We start from the raw sequence: 12,933 nt of genomic DNA on the forward strand, positions 1-12,933 counted from the left end.
GATCCTTCATTCAAATGGTCAGGTCTTAACAAGGATGTTCCTCATGAAAAATGTGACTCTCAAAATATCTGTGTACTGACATCTGTGCTAGTAGGAGTTCTCTGTGAGGGCTGAAGCACAAGGCAAAGAGTAAAATTTTGAAGGTTAAAACAACACAAAAAGTCCCACAGAAGATTCTAGCAAACTTCCACTATAACTAACTTACTTACAGACGAAACAAAATTCACTCAAGCTGTAGAAAGAAACTACAGTGAGCGGCTGGGTGAAATGTAAATTGGATTAACTTTCTATATAGAAAATGGGTGGCTGTTACTCTAGCTACTTACAGAGGTCATGATAGAAAGAGATAATTAGATGATACATGTGTATCATAAATCATGCAATTTCTTCTGTTTTCCAGTAATTTTGATCAAACCATTACTTGTGTGTTAAATAAATGAACATTCGTTTAGCATAAATTCGAGGTGTTGGGAACAAAATTAGTTGAGAGAGATCAAAGGGAACAAAATGACAAAAATAGTGCTTATTCATTAGAAATCACAGTCCTGTAAAAAAGTTAAGATAAACTGGAATTTCTCACTTAGGAGCACAGATATGACCTATTGGGTAGCATTAGAACTGGGAGACATGATTTGTATGACTTGATGTTAAAAATCAATAGGCATGAACTCTTTAAAAAGAACTGATTGGGAGAGTCATTTTGCGTCAGATATGGCGTTATCTGATTCCAAATCACTGACAGCTCCGAAGGAATTCTCTTGAGTATGAAGTATAAGATAGCAGATGTTAGATGGTGTCTGGTACGAACCACCAAATCACATTAGAGAATAGGATGTCAGTTTCTCAAACCTTTATCTGTGACTAACAGGGGGAAAAGAGCTGCTGATATTTTGGGACTCTAACCTGAATGGCATAAGCTTCAATTTACATGCTGCAGGTACTGTAAGCTATACTTACATATTGTAAGTACATATGTACCATAGCAGTCAGTTTTCGAGTGCAGGAACAGTTGCAGCCAACAGGCAAAGTTTGTATCAAACCCTCTCTTACAGACAAAGAAAATTTGATCAGCACACTAAAATTAGTGATAGTTTTGGAGCAAAAAAGGATGATCTCTTTATGTTTGCTCTCATAGTAGGAATGAAAACAGTATGAGACAGGCTACAGTAGACAACCCTATCTATAAAACTTAAAGTGGAATAAAACTAATTTGAAAATAACTTCAAAACATCAACAATATTTAAAAAATATTAGGACAAATTTGATTCTCAAGGCAAGCTTCACAGCCATTTTTTCATTCAATAACTCTCATGAACATTCACTCCAAATAGCAATGCTAACCTGCATGCATTCAAATAAAGCTTATTCTGAGTAATTTAGCATATTTTGAACATAAACATACTTGTAATACTCAAATGATCATTCCTTTGATAAGCAGCAAGAAAGGGAGAAAAATCTCCAGCCAAAGACAAATTTGTCAGCATAGTAATCAGCATGAAAAATCTTATTATTTCAATACCCAATCTAGGGAAAAATTTAGCCACTGATTACCCTCAGAGTTATCCATACAGAAAATTTTCCACTTGCATTAGAAGTGTCGTGGTTTGAGCTCAGCCAGTAACTCGGAACCACACAGCCGCTCACTCACTCCCCCACTTCTTCCTCCCCCTGCTCCCAGAGGGATGGGGAGGAGAATCGGAAGAATGTAACTCCCATGGGTTGAGATAAGAGCAGTCCTGCAACTAAGGTATAACACAAAACCACTACTGCTACCACCAATAATAATAACTATTAGGGAAATAACAAGGGGAGAGGATACAATTGCTCACCACCTGCCGACCAATACCCAGCCCGACCCAAGCAGTGATCTGGGCCTTCCTGGTAACTTCCCCCGGTTTATATACTGGGCATGACGTGCTGTGGTATGGAATACCCCTTTGGCTAGTTTGGGTCAGGTGTCCTGTCTCTGCTTCCTCCCGGCTTCCCCTCCTCCCTGGCAGAGCATGAGACTGAGAAAGTCCTTGGTCGGAGTAAACATTACTTAGCAACAACCAAAAACATCGGTGTTATCAGTGTTGTTCCCAGGCTGAAAGTCAAAAACACAGCACTGCACCAGCTGCTAAGAAGGAGAAAAATGACTGCTATAGCTGAACTCAGGACAGAAGATAAAATTTCACTGGAACAACTTTTTTCCGCAGAAGTGTGAAATCTGGATTGCAAGGACTGATAAAATATAGTGCCTTGTGAGAGAAAGACCCACAATATTTCCCTGGATTTGGAGAAGGCTGAGGTTCTTAATGACTTCTTTGTCTCAGTCTTCACTAGCAATGTTCTGACCACACTGCCGAAGTCTTGGAAGGCAGATGCAGGGACTGTGAGAATGAAGACCTTAGGCCCGCTGTAGGAGAGGATCAGGTTCGAGACCATCTTAAGAACCTGAACGTGCACAAGTCCATGGGACCTGATGAAATCCATCTGCGGGTCCTGAAGGAGCTGGCGAATGAAGTTGCTAAACCACTGTCCATCATATTTGAAAAATCCTGGCAGTCAGGTGAAGTTCCCGATGACTGCAAAAAGGAAATATAACTCCCATTTTCAAGAAGGGGAAAAGGGAAGACCCAGGTAACTACAGACCAGTCAGCCTCACCTCTGTGCCTGGCAAAATCTTGGAGCAGGTTCTCCTGGAAAGCATGCTAAGGCACATGAAAAACAACTAGGTGGTTGGTGACAGCCAACATGGCTTCACTAAGGAGAAATCCTTCCTGACCAATTTGTTGGCCTTCTATGATGGGGCTATGGAACTGATGGACAGGGGCAGAGCAGTTGACGTCATCTACCTGGGCTTGTGCAAAGCATTTGACACTGTCCCACATGACATCCTTGTCTCTGAATTGGAGATAATCAGTTTGATGGATGGACCATTTGGTGGATAAAGAATCGGCTGGGTGGCCGCACGCAAAGAATTGTGGTAAACGGCTCAATGTCCAGTTGGAAATCAGTAACAAGTGGTGTCCCTCAGGGATCGGTGTTGGGACCGATCTTGTTCAACATCTTTGTCGGCGACGTGGGCAGTGGGATTGAGTGCGCCCTCAGCAAGTTTGCCTATGACACCAAGCTGTGTGGTTTGATTGATACGCTGGAGGGAAGGGATCCCATCCAGAGGGACCTTGACATGCCTGGGAGGTGGGCCGATGCCAACATCATGAAGTTCAACCAAGCCAAGTGCAAGGTCCTACACCTGGGTCGGGGCAATCCCAGGCACTGCTACAGGCTGGGCAGAGAAGAGATTCAGAGCAGCGCTGCAGAGAAGGACTTGGGGGTGTTGGTTGATGAGAAACTGAACATGAGCCGGTAGTGTACGTTCGCAGCCCAGAAAGCCAACCGTACCCTGGGCTGCATCAAAAGGAGAGTGACCAGTAGGTTGAAGGAGGTGATCCTGCCCCTCTACTCTGCTCTCGTGAGACCTCACTTGGAGTACTGTGTACAGTTCGGGTGTCCTCAACATAAAAAGGGCATGGAGTTGTTGGAGCAAGTCCAGAGGAGAGCCACAAGGATAAGGGGGCTGGAGTGTATGAAGACAGGCTGAGAAATTTGGGGCTATTCATGCTGGAGAAGAGAAGGCTGTGTGGAGACGTCATAGCAGCCTTCCAGTAACTGAAGGGGGCCTAGAAGGATGCTGGGGAGGGCCTCTTCATTAAGGACTGTAGTAGTAAGACAAGGGGGAATGGGTTCAAACTCAAACAGGGTTAGATATAAGTGAGGTTAGTTATGAGTTTAGTTTAGGTTTAGATAGTTTAAGTTTAGATTTAGGTTAGATACAAGGAAGAAGTTCTTTGTTTTGAGGGTGGTGAGGCACTGGAATGGGTTGCCCAAGGAAGTTGTGAATGCTCCATCCCTGGCGGTGTTCAAGGCCAGGTTGGATGGAGTCTTGGGTGACATGGTTTAGTGCGAGGTGTCCCTGCCCATGGCAGGGAGGTTGGAACTAGATGATCTTAAGGTCCTTTCCAACCCTAACTATTCTATGATTCTATGATTTTATGATTCCTATGTCTCTTTCAAAATGTCTCTATTTCTTTAACCTTTACACACTGAAGAAAGGCACAGCAAGAAATCCCCAGGAATTCATTAAATCATCAGGATACACTGCAATTCTATTTGTTCATATAGCATGTTAATGGTTAATGGAGCAGTTTTAATTTTATTTTTTTTTTTAAATATCCTCCAGTCATTAGCTGTTTCCTTTGTAATTTAGGGAGCCTTAGTGGTAATAAAGACAGTCATTTCCTATTAATATCCTCTGGTTTACCTTAATACTCATAGTTATGCTCAAATAAAAAGAAAACTGCAGAAGATAAATTCTTAAGGTCATTTTTACTTCAAGTCATTCCCATCTAGGTCAAGTACTAAAAGAATATTTCTAGGACTAGATTATTTATGAGTTAGAGTAAGGCAACTGATCTGCTGTTGTCATTATGTTGTCTCCAAGTAAGCATAATATTTGTACAATCCCATGAAGCTGGAAATACACAAGTATAAAGCACGAGTTTGTTTTATAACTAATTTAAACAAGTATCATAACAGTGAATTTAATAATTTCTGATCCACACACAATTTCGTAGTATTTAATCAATAATTCAGTGGAGTTTTGATCTCTGCTTCTAACATACATATGAACAGTTTTGATAAAACAGTTTATTGGCAACTGAAGCCCTGTGTTTAAGCTTAAAATTAAAATAATAAAGGTACTATTTTAACTGTTTTCATTTGGACCTTTGAGTGTCATAAGATGCTTCTCTGAATCGTTCATGCATGGAAGAGATAAGTCTTTTTTTTTTCTTTCTATTTTCAGTAAATCTACCAGGATTAATGTATTTGAACATGGCTAAGGGAAAAAAGAAAGGCTAATTTCCAATCTTAGTGTGAATCTGCAGGTTATTGAAATTACTTGAATTCTTAGAGAATATGGCAGGTGCAGGATTTTATATTTTATGTTGTCTTATGAAGAAATTTCATTCATATATCTCTAAATGTAAAAAGAATGAGAAAATGTGTTGCTTTGTTCTTCCATTTTTCTAAATCGTATTTCAGAAGAAAATCCTAAACCTGCCTGTCCAGTTTTACTACAGAAAATAGGAGAAATAACAACTTCGTAGATAAAGCACATTTCAGCTATGACTTAAGATTTCCTTACCTAGAAGACATAATTTAGCATATTTTGTTTTAATATAATTATACTAAATTATATTAAATAAAATTAATATACTTCTGTTGAGTTTTCAACTAAAAAGCAGCATTTATGAAGTCCTCAAATTCTCAAGCTGTTTATTATAGAACAATAATGTACAGATTTGGTGACTGATTAGCACAGGACAAAATGTTGTAACCAAATATTTATTAGAACAGTTGACTTTTCAAGACTTCAGTAACTTCACCAAGCATTGCTCAACTTTTTTGTCTCTCCAGGCCATGAATGTCCATTGTGCTGGAACAGCAGTTTAATTTAGCTAAATAAGCATGTCAGATAATTTCCTTTGAGGGAGGAAAGACTTAAACAGTAGGCTTAAAAAAATGAACCCTAGCATGCTTATGGGTGTTATTCTCTTTATATGTCCTTTTCTAAAGCTATAGTAACCTAGTCTTTTTTGCCTTACTTGCAACAGTTTCAAACTAAAGAGTACCTAGGCAGCACACTTGTATCTTGAGTTACTGCATATCTAGAGTTTCTGATGTACTATCATGACTGAAAGGTGAGCGGGCAAGGTGAACATTCCCCGCTTCAAGTCCAATGCTGAATCCTTAGAAAGAAGATAGACAAAGGAGCAACAGAAGCAAACGAATTTTAAGATGTAATGCTTATTACTAAAATTACATGAGCGTTCTGTCACTGCAGAGCCTCTGATTTCTTACTCCTGCTGCTAATTCCTTTGGTTTGTAAGGGAAATGGTGAATAACAGACATTTGATTTAGGGACAACAGCCCTAAACTTTTTTTTTTTTTAACTTATTTTTCTGAAAGTGGACAGTTTCATATTGTTTTGTGATCTATCTATATAGTTATGTAGCATACCTAGCATGCTGGAATACCTTCCTCAGCTGGTTAGGCATTACATCTATATTGTTTAAGCATTAAAAGATACATAGCAGTAATCAAATGCATAGTTTTTCAGAGCCTAATATGGGAAGTGTCTTAAAATATTTTGTGTTAACTTCATAAACATCATCTTAATGATGAGATTCATCTCATGCAATGTTCAGTTACTGGTTGCATCTCAAGCCGTAGTCTAGTTGTCTTATGCTGTCAGCAGGAAGAGGTCATTTCCAGAGGCTTACATCTCATCCTTTGTGTGTTAAGAGTGTTGATATTGCTTCCAGCTGTCTCCACTGGTATTAAACAACCCTATCCTGCATCTGTTTCTATTATACAAGTAACAGAAACCCTAGTTAATTACATCTTTCAAAAGCTTGTTTACTTCCTGCTTTAATGAAAACTATAATATGGGTAAAGCCATTGAAAATTGTTTTCCCCTGTATTAGATTCTAGAAATTCACCTGCCATGCACAGAGTAAAACACATACTCATCAGCCCTTTCCTGTTTGATGCCAGTAATCCAAGATGCCCATTTTATCTACTCTTCATTCAGTTTTATATTTAGGTTTGAGCTATACAAGTTAATCTAGAAAAGTAACAATTTTAATTGGCTCATTGCAGGTTCTTTCAACAATTCAGGTTTCTTCACTGCTGCTGTCCCAGTCTTCCTCCCCCAGCTTCTTCTGACTATTACTCCTAATAAGACCCACCTTATCTAACATATTTACAAGGTCTTTCCCAACTTGTTTCTGCCTTTCACTTCTCTTTCCTTTGAGATAAAACCTAAGGTCATTCTTTCCCAAGCCCATCGGATCCTTGTACTTTTCTCAGGCTTCCATGGAGGAAGATCTCTTACAGGGCTTGCTTTCCTAGCAACTCTGTCACTTGGGAGCAGAAAATCTAATCCAGATTTATTTGCCTACTAACGGTCTGTTTATCCTGGCTGCCTAGATGCAATTTCCAAAATACTTTGAGTCAAACCTGTGACAAACTGTCTGACCTAGAGCAGTCTTCCACTAGAGAAGGCTATTCATTTCTAGATATTTTAAAAGGGAGATTGTTTGGTAGAAGTGCAGTCCTTTTGTTGAGGCTATTTTGATATTACCTAAGAAGAAGGAAACCTACTATGAGTCTATGATTTAGTGGTGAAGCTGTGCTATGTGCATGAGAATCTGGTGCTGTGAATCTACAAATGATATTTTCTCAACATATCATTTAATATGTTTTATACTTGAAAGTAGAGATCTTAAAAGAAATCACATCTAACATAATTCTTCCCACACACCAAATACCACCTCTTGGTCTGGCACAGAGTAGATTTTTTAATATTGCTTCATTAATCAATTCAGTAACAATGTCCCTATCCTTCTGAATTAAAGTTTTGTGAGATACAGCATCATAGAATCATAAAATCATAGAACGGTTAGGCTGGAAAGAACCTTAAGGTCATCTAGTTCCAACCCCTCTGCCATGGGCAGGGACACCTCCCACTAGACCAGGTTGCTCAAGGCCCTGTCAAATGCTGTATGACAATCTACATAGATATTACAAATGCAACACTCTCCACATCTACTATATCTTTGTTAAATATGCATAGACTCCTACTTGATTTTATTTTAGTCACTGATGGCCATCGGGTTTATTTCACTTGCTGTAGTTAATTTTTTATCATAGTCAATGTCCAAATACTATGATTAGGTCAAGACTTATGGAATTAGTGTGCTGAATTTTCATTATGCTGTTTACAATTAATTTTTTGAGGTATATCTTGCAAGCATACAGTCAGTCGTAGAATGACTTTTTATCTTCACAAAAATTCCTAGTGAAATAACAGACAACAGGGATATAAAAGATAATGTGTCCTGTATTCAATCCAAAACTGTAGAAATCTGTAAAGTAGACAGACAGAGAAAGAAAAGGGTAGAGATTAATGAGATACCACTTTGTAACTTTAAGGAGTTCCCTTGTGTCATGCAATTTTGATTTCATATTTCAATCTCATCTATGCCTATTTTGTGATAGTGTAACTCCAATGGCATGCTCATTCAAATTAATGTAAATAACACTGAATGCACATTTCATGTCAAAATTATGTTCTTGTATTAACCTATGGTTCTATTTAGTATTTTTTCATTATCAGTCTTGAATGCTAGATTGAATATGCCCATTGATTATCTATTTTTCTTTATACATCTGAATTTTATCAGGTCACATTGTATTTTAGCTTTTTGTGGGTAGTAAAAACCTGAGTGGCAGGATATGTTCCTTAAGAGCCTAAAAAACAACTGAATGCTGTCTTCGGAGTCCACGCTTTTGCTTTACATAGGCCATAAAATTATCTGTAAAAGAAGACCAAGCAAGTTTATGCTTTCTGTACCGTACATCTTTTCTGCACAGATTATACAGTTAAAAGGAAAACCACTAAACAGGTGGAAAAAAAAAGATGGTGTACATCATTGTGATGCTTCTTTTCATAGAAAGAGTTTAGAAACTAAACAGAATGAGAAACATAAGCCAAGATAAAGGAACTCTGCCTGTAAGCCCATACCAATAGTTTTAAACACCTCTCGTAGCACAAAATCTAGTTTAATGTTCTGTTTTGTGTGCAAATATCTTAGTTCTGTTGGTTGGATATGATCACTTCCTCAAATGCTAATAAAAACCCCCCACAAAACAGTCTCCATTTTTTCAGCCAAAGGATGTTAAGCTGTTTCGCTGGCTCTTTTGCCCCAAACAGGAAGGTGGCAACAGTAAAAAGCATGAGAAAAATAAAAGGAATTATTCAAGCTTTCCAGGAAGATCCATTACAAATAATAATAATAATAATAATAATATCTCTTTTGAAGAAATTACATAGAAAAAAAAATGGTGTCCAATGCTGTGCCTTAATTCTTGGATACATAAGCAGATATAGCCTCTTATTTTCAAAATGTGACAAAATGGTCTGACAAATTCCAGTAGACGTAAGGGCTTTCAGCATTTGTCACTACTTCACCATATTTCAAAACCAGAGAGCTTTTTCAGGTTTTGCTAATCACCCTAGTCAGTATGATGACTACAGTTCACTACACAGTTCACTACATGGCATTGCTTTGTCTTTGTGGATTCAAGTGATAGCAGGAATACAAGCTGAATCTCAGAAAGTGTGTCCTAGAAACCCTTTTTTTAACAGAAGGCTAAATAGAGTTCATATTTTTAGTGTACGCTTCTGTTGATATTTCAAATATACCTGGCACAAAGCCTTTCACATAGCAATGAGCTGTAAGAATTCTTTTAAACTTACATAGCAGGATCAGGATTTGAAGTAAAAGCTGTATTCATCCAGCTGATCTCAATCAGTTATCAGATCTATACTTAAATGTGCTAAATTCACAGCAATAGATTGTTTGATGGCATCTATTATAAAGTACTGATTTTTCTTGTTATACTTTTTATTCTTGAGGTAATAAAGCACTTACGAAGGTATTTGATTTACTAATAGGGAGGGTAGTCCATTATAGAGTTGATTTTAAGGAAAAATACATTCCTTTCTGATTGATACTGTTTTCAGACAGAAGGCCCTTTTTTAAACCATTGATTCGATCAATGTGAATTACACAGTTGTGTTGCCTGCCTGTCTTCACTGACTACAGAAGAGGACTACCTAAAGATGGTTCTCCAACTGAAGTGTCTCAAATAGGTGGCTTAATCATAGGAGTAATTCCATGTGAAAAGGTTCTCCACAGCATCTCTCTGAAGATGATTAATGCTTGTTTTGAGTAACAATTCGAGGTTGACACAAAGGTTCAATCTTGATTTGTTAAATGAATACACCACAAGATGACTATATTTCAGGATTTGTTAGTGAGGAACACAAAGATGTTAAGAAACGTAAATTGGAGGCTAATCCACATAAAGGGAGTCAGTGGAATTCAAGTGAAGTATCCAAAGTTGTAGTCCTACTGCTTCCATTCAGCTGACATTACCTCTGGAGACTCCCATAAGCTGTAAATGCATCCACTTTTTCAAAATAAATGGACATGTTACCATTTTGCTTGTAGACACGCACAGAAACATGTCAGGCTTGTCATGGCTAAGCAATGAAGTGCTAATCTTTGCTCATCTCATTTGAGGACTTCAGTCCAGCAGCTGAACAAAGGTCTGCTACAAAACGCAACTCACAAGGCAACGGCAACCATTATACATCTCCTTTTACAATTAAGTACTGTAAAAACCTGAAGTGTTGGATGGTCCCAGCTGTAAACTATATATTCAATGCAAAGCAGATGGAAAATGGAAGAAGGAATTGAAGTTTTCTATGCAGTAAATATGTGAATTAAATGCTTTTATCATAGTATTCACTGCAAAATAGCAGAAAGAGGCAGGATAATGTCCAGTCAGGTTACAAAATGTGTGTGTTTGTTTGTTTTCCTTCTGAATAGCAGATAATAAGCAAAAAAACCGCCAAACCTTCTGTTCTACTGGTCTCTTCTTTGTATTGTGTCTAATGCAATACTCAGGATGGAAATTGCACTCTTGCAAAGAATCTTGTTACGTTTATTTTAAAATTTGGGTGATACAGCTTGCAGAGCTTTGGCAATACTAATGTGGATTTTTCAGAAAGCTACTAGTACATCCTGTGTCTATTTTAATCATAGAATCATAGCATTATAGAATCATAGAATGGTTTGGGTTAGAAGGGACCTTAAAGATCATCTAGTTCCAAACCATTCTGCCATGGGCAGGGACACCTTCCACTAGACCAGGTTGCTCAAAGCCCCATCTAACCTGGCCTTGAACACTTCCAGGGATGGGGCATCCACAACTTCTCTGGGCAGCCCGTGCTAGTGTCTCACCACCCTCACAGAAAAAAATTTCTTCTTAATATCTAATCTAAATCTACCCTCTGTTAGTTTAAAGCCATTCCCCCTTGTTTTATCCCTACATGCCCTTGTAAAAAGTCATAAAATCATAGAATCACAGAATGGTTAGGGTTGGAAAGGACCTTAAGATCATCTAGTTCCAACCCCCCTGCCATGGGCAGGGACACCTCACAGTAGACCATGTCACCCAAGGCTCTGTCCAACCTGGCCTTGAACCCTGCCAGGGATGGAGCATTCACAACTTCTTTGGGCAACATGTTCCAGTGCCTCACAATAAAGAACTCCTTCCTTCTATTTAACCTGAACTTCCCCTGTTTAATTTTAAACCCTTTGCCCCTTGTCCTATCGCTACTGTCTCTAATGAAGAGTCCCTCTCTGGCATCCTTGTAGGCCCCTTTCAGAATTGTTGACCCCCCCTTTCGATATTGGAAGGCTTCTCTAAGGTCTCCTCTGAGCCTTCTCTTCTCCAGGCTGAACAACCCCAAATGTCTCAGCCTGTCTTCATAGGAGAGGTGCTCCATCTGTCTGACCATCTTCATGGCTCTCCTCTGGACTCACTCAAGCAGGTCCATGTCTCTTTTGTGTTGGTGACTGCAGAGCTGAATGCAGTACTCCAGGTGGGTTCTCAGGAGAGCAGAGTAGAGGGGGAGAATCACCTCCCTCAACCTGTTTTGCAATAGACCCCATCTCTGCACTGTCTATGCCTCAATTTCTTAATTGGTACATTTGCTGTCTTAATAAGGGTTTAATGCTGTTTAGAGATGATCAAATTATGCCCACATACAGAAACTTCCTATAAAGTCTTTACAGCTGAAAATCATAATGAAAGACTTGAAAAATTAGAATTAAGGATTATTTTGGTCTTGATTAATAACAGTAAAGAAAACATTCTGATTTGACATATTAACATAAAACTATAGCAAATCCCAATTCAGAGAATTTACAGGACAATCAGAGGCTACAAGAACATCTAAAATTAAAAAGGAGTTGTAGGGTTGTTTTTCTCTTTCCTCCACGTGCTCTTAATGAGCATGGATGTCAAATAAAAAGGTAATACTGTGATGTTTAAGGTTGAAAGGGTTTTTCTAATACACACTGCTCAAAGCATTATTCTCTAGAAAACAAATTCCTATGTACCCCCTGTGTATAGCTCAATCAAGCACTTCCCGACAACATGCAAAGAGACACAGTTTTGATATTTCTTTCCCTGAAATATATTTTTAAATTTTTTTTCTATTTTTTTGTCTATGGTTTTCTTAGGTTTGGTGCTTTGTCCTTTGTGAAATGTTCTTGCCTTTCTGTTTTCTTTTAAATCCTATATGTTTAAGATATTTTCTTTCAATCCTTGTTTTATTGTCAATCACACCATGTGGCTTTGATGTGGAAAATACTCATAAGTCACTTAAAACATGGTCCAGTTAGTATCTTCACCATGTTTTTGTTTATACATGAGCCATTTGTGGTTCCATTAGATATATTCAGCCTTTCCTTCCAAATTCTTGCCTTTGCTAACAATCTTAGGAATTCCCATAAGATAGTTGTTTTTTCATTGCTATGAAGTCTTTGGGACTGCAACATAATTTGTGAAATACATTTGTCTGCCAAAATAACAGCAGACACCTGAATGTATCAAGGAATATATAATAGAATACATAGAACTTTCAACTGTACGACACTGCTTCAGTTACCCTAGGTCAGCACTGAACAATTTTTTTTGTTTTTTTCATGTCCTAAATTGATGGTCTCAGTTCATTTCTTAGACTACACACAAAACAGCATTGTGGGACACTTAGTGGTAGGTTCAGCTGAAAAGAATTGTGTCACCAATCATAGAAATAAGATAATGTTTTTTGCCAGTATTGCAGAAAGCAACAATGGCTTTACATCTAGAGTACCATGTCAGGTTTTAGACTTTTCTTGTTAATACAAGTATCTACTTCTTGTGTAAAAGTTTGATGTTCTAAAAAGATCTCCTGCAACGGAG

This window comes from Strigops habroptila, chromosome 6 (genome assembly GCF_004027225.2).
Source record: "Strigops habroptila isolate Jane chromosome 6, bStrHab1.2.pri, whole genome shotgun sequence".
Classification (NCBI taxonomy): domain Eukaryota; kingdom Metazoa; phylum Chordata; class Aves; order Psittaciformes; family Psittacidae; genus Strigops; species Strigops habroptila.